Source organism: Halyomorpha halys, unplaced genomic scaffold (genome assembly GCF_000696795.3).
Source record: "Halyomorpha halys isolate HHAL.00 unplaced genomic scaffold, Hhal_1.1 Scaffold1140.1, whole genome shotgun sequence".
Taxonomy (NCBI): Eukaryota; Metazoa; Arthropoda; class Insecta; order Hemiptera; family Pentatomidae; genus Halyomorpha; species Halyomorpha halys.
Window position 1 is genome coordinate 130,714 of NW_027109581.1, and position 5,083 is coordinate 135,796.

At 26.7% G+C, this 5,083-nt stretch overlaps 1 long non-coding RNA gene across 1 annotated transcript in view; it reads right to left on the reverse strand.

Moving 5' to 3' along the window:
- Positions 1-5,083, reverse strand: part of LOC136795856 (uncharacterized) — a 258,646-nt gene that overhangs the window by 49,358 nt on the left and 204,205 nt on the right. The gene's annotated exons all lie outside the window — the stretch shown is intronic.

Here is a 5,083-nt window from a genome sequence, read left to right on the forward strand (position 1 = left end):
AAAATTGGAAAGGGGAGTTCTTAGAAAGGGACAGAGAAGTGTGCAGGACTATACTACTACGAGGAAGAACGTTTATTTTTAAAATAATGAAAAATTAAATATTGCTTTCAAAGTCACAGAAAATGAAAGCTATATTTAAGTATTTCATTATTCCTTGAAACGATGTCGTTTATAAAAGCTTTCACATTCCTGCCAAAGGTCTGACAAAACTAAAATTCTTAGTCGATAAACAAATATTTTATCACCAGGTCTCTTCATAAAGCTATCACTTATCAATGTTTAGAATTAAGTATTAACATTTGCACAACTTATACTAAACACATTTAGACTTCATTCAGACGTATTCAGGGTTAAATACCTATAAAGTATTTAGGTTTTTTGACCAAGTAAGTGTTGTGGTTGTCTCCACTTTCAACTTCCAAGTAAATTCTCTTGGTCAATACGAATTCGAATGAAGGTGATTGTGATGACTTTCAAAATACACGACTAATGTAAAAATAAATTATATCCAAACCAAATCAGAGAGTTAAGAATCCAATGTTTAGCTCAATTTGATTTTTTCATCATCATCTTCAAGAGGTTGTCTATTACCGGATGAAAAAGCATTTTTATTGGCAAAAATACATTTCTACCAGTGGACTTTAAACTAATACCACTCCAGTCATTCTGAAGTTTTTTAGAATAATAGTGAGTATTCAAAAACACATGATATTTGACTTTAAATACTTACATGGTAAGAACTATTTTAATCTATTGGGGTGGTTTTGCAAGGACTGCTATAAATCCAAGCATTCCTTAAAAACCACCCCGATATAGTTTGTATTTTTTTCTAATTCTGAAATAACAATTTTTTTTTATTTAATAGTCTAATGCGATGGCTTAAAAATAGTTGGATAAATTTTTATTTTAACCGATCATTAAATTTTTAAAATGTTTATGTGTTATATTTTAACTTATAAATATTTGAATTCTCATAAATCTCTATATCATCAATGTTTCTTTATCCATTAACTTTACTGAAATGTGATTATAATTATAAAATACTGATTTTAAATAATTCAAAAATTTATAAAATGTTTCAAAAGTTCATCAAACTCCACCTTTCCTAGAATATTTGATGTTTTCACCTCGGCAGTTAAATATCTAAATTAAGTAACTGTCAATTGTAGAAAATTAATTTATAAATAGCCATCATTATGAATTATGCTTGCTCATAATAAAGATAGAGTAGATATTTACAATAAACAATGTCTTTGCTTCAATAAAGAAGTATAAAAAATTTTTTTAATATAAGTGAATTGAAAAAAATATTTACATAAAGATTTTCATATATATTTATAGAAAAAGATATCATGGCTCAGAAAATTAAAAATGGAACTAGAAAACTTTAATCTTTCATATATAAATTTTGTTTAAAATAAATATACTATTAGTCAGTTTAATCAAAATTTGAAATATAAAAATCAAATGCTGAACTTATTATCTCACACTTTTCAATTTTTATGGAACCCATACTTATGCTAGAATAAATTACGTTCACATTGCAACATGTTGCAATTCCCGCAGTTAAGCTCTAACAAAGCAACACAGCAAAAAGTTGAAAGCATTTGATTACAGAAAAGAATGGCCAGAGTGAGGGCATACCTTTATAGTTACTGGTGTAAAACGAGAAAACTAGTTCCAGAGCCAAGCTTGGATTTTACATTTGTTTAAGGTTTATGGCAAATTGCTGGAGCGTTTGGAATGAAACCAACTACTTCATGTTGGTAGGTGCTTTAGTTCAACTGTAATGTGATACAATGTACCTTCCTAATGTCTACCGAAACTGCTAAAATTTACATATTATTATTTCCGTTGTTCCATATTAATATTTTATTGTTAATATACAGCTAAACAGCAACTAGGTAGATATTCAAATTTATTATCTATGGACACATTATTCAGTAGTATTATATAATGACGATATTTTTTACTAATATATACATATTCCATACATATAAAAACTCAGGATTGCAGTAATGAATTATATATTTATATAAAAACATATATTAATAATTTTTTAAGTTGTTTATAGAAATTAAGTGTATAGCACGTATTTAAGTGAAAAAAAAATTCTGGCACTGCATCAAATTCAGTTGCATCAGTTGTGTGTATATTGATTGTAATTCTTGAACGATTTCTATTTTTCTACATAAGAATCATTGTTTCTTTTATGTACTATTTAATATAATACTTCATTACGCCTGGACTTAAACAGCAATGGAACTATTCATGTAAACAATATATTTTCAGATTATTGACAATTACGTTACCGTTATACCGTTCTTAAATATATTTCTTTTTATCCAAGAAACTATTCATGCAAAAATATATAACAAGAAAAATGTACTTGAAGCCTATGAAACTGCATTCTTAGAAAATATTGTATGTATAGGTGTCTTTAATTTTTGTTTTATGTCTCAAATTGACTGTATAAATGTGGAATTAAGTCAATATTATTTATTGATAATATATATAATAATATATGATATATATAATATATGATAATATATTAAATGTGACATATTGTTAATGTTTAGCATAAAAAAAAACTTAAAGACAAAAAATAAACATTTTTCCCTAATACCTATTTTATATTTCATTTCATTTTTAGTTGTTTGCCACCGGTCAGTTTGTGAATTTTGATTGTTCAAAAAATGTTACCTTAAAAATTCCCAAACTAATTCATAACTATGTATTTAAAATCCATTGGACTAAAAACATATAGGCATATACCTCCAAATACTTAGTAAACAAAAAGAAAAGTTGTAAATAATAACAGAAGCTTTTAATAAGACTCAATATATTGCTAAGATCTCACGAATAGAAAACTTTAAATAAATATATACAAAATCTTTATAAATATAAATAAATAAATTATTTATACAAAGATGGAGTATTATGTTAATTTATTAATTTTTTGTTGTATTAATACAATTATATTTTGCGGTATTATTTTACTAGTATTATTACAGATAATGTTTGATCTGGTACAATTATAGTTCTGGAACCAATCCTAACTCATTCATTTTAATATATAGATCTTTTAAATAGTGTGAATAATTTAATTTATGTTTAATCGTAAGTTTTTAAGAAAGATAGAATATGAATTATCTTTTATCAGAGGTACTGTTTGAATAAATATAATAAATAAATAATCATGTAATAATAGTTGACTGAATATTATTTGAGAAGAAGATGGTTGGGGGTGCGGTCAATGAATAACACCATAAATAAAAACTTAATTTATTAGTGCCTAAGTTTTGGTGAGAATTTCAGGCCTTGATCAGAGTTTTGGGGAAAAAAAACAAACAGAAAACTATCATTATAGATTAAAGGAAGTACATTAGAAAATATGTAGGAATAAATAGAAAATAAGACAACATCACAAGACAAATGAAAATTATATAAAATTAAAGTTATAAAAAAATCATAAATAATACTTATATGTCATTAATTGAATATGTAATTACAATCACAGAATTCAAGAAATAAAATACAAAGTTATAAAAGCCATAAGAAGTATTATGTTTAAGGGCTTTACTGACGCTTGCCAGAAGTTTGGTAAATACATATACATGCACACACATAACTTCTATCTCTAGTTGTTGATTGTTGTTTACAGATAAAAATTATAATTTTTAAAGATTAAGGTAATTTTTTCTTTTTCTTACACTTAAACTTTATTATAAGGTTTTTTTCTTATTTAACCATTTATTATTATCTACGTGTAATATTGATTGTTAATGTCGATTATATTATTTTGCTATAATGAGTATATTTTGGACTAGCTAGTGACCGCTGGACCCTGAGTGCTGACCTCGCCAAACTGTAAACAGGTCAATAACAGCTGCTAAGTGTACATCTTACGCGGATGGCCATATTTGCCAAGTATAATCCTACAGCAAGTTAGAAAACGAATTTCGTTTAGGTACTAGAGTGTTCCATAACTGATGTTAAAGTTTAATGTAGTCTGATTTATTAGTTTTTCAATTACAATAAATATTAATAATTGAATCCATTGTAGGAATAAAAAATATAGGTACATATAATTTATTTTTATTACTTTTTCAACTAAATTCTATATTACTCCTATTAGTAGTCCAAGACCTACATTTTTTTTTTTAGCGAAATTCCTGATTGGAGGTTTTCAATATTACAATTCCAAGGAAAATAAATGTTATATGTATTATTAAGAAAAAATGGTATGTAGCAGCATAGTGAAAAATCATAAAAGTTTATTCTTCAGTGTTTTTAATTTTTAAAAATAATTTCATAGTAAATACACTGATATTTACTATGAAATTATTTTTTAAGCAAAAAATAGTAAGTAGTCGGTCTTAAAAATAAAACAAAAAACTAGAACTTTGGGTATAAGAAATCGATACAATTTTCGCAAAACAAGAAAAAAAATTGAATTTTCTTCTTTTCATACATTCAGTCACAAGCCCTATGATTTCTGTGGTGTTCACGTAAACCCAAATTATGTTCTGAGGAATATAACGAAGCATGTGTAAGCTGATTCCAAGTTATCATGTTATGCGCATTTTAAACAGTCCAGTTGTCACAAACTTAACTGATAGTTGGAAAATTAAAAGTTAAAAATCTACTTTTATTACAAACCACAGTCTGGTTCGATAACTGTTATCACCACAAGAGCTCTTTTCAGAACTTTTCTTTACATCTAAAATAATTAATTTAATTTTTTTAGAATTAGGAAAAATATTGCGTTGGCTTAGCTTGCTTAACTAGTTATCACTTGCTATAAGTTACTACAAATATTGGTGTTACAAGTAAAAAAAAAGAAAGAATTTATGTATTTTTTTTATTTTTTCGGCCAAGACTCGCATTGGAGTCCTATACTGCCTAACCATGGTTGGGGGGTCAAAGTTCTTCATTTTGTGGGACCGCCACTCAATGAAAAAAGTCAACTATTGGCAGTGGAGAGTCTGAAATACCAGTTCATGTGCTGGGAGAATGCCCCAACAACTCCCTCCTTATAACACGCCGGCACCACAGGATCAAAGAAGAATTGATGAAGTTC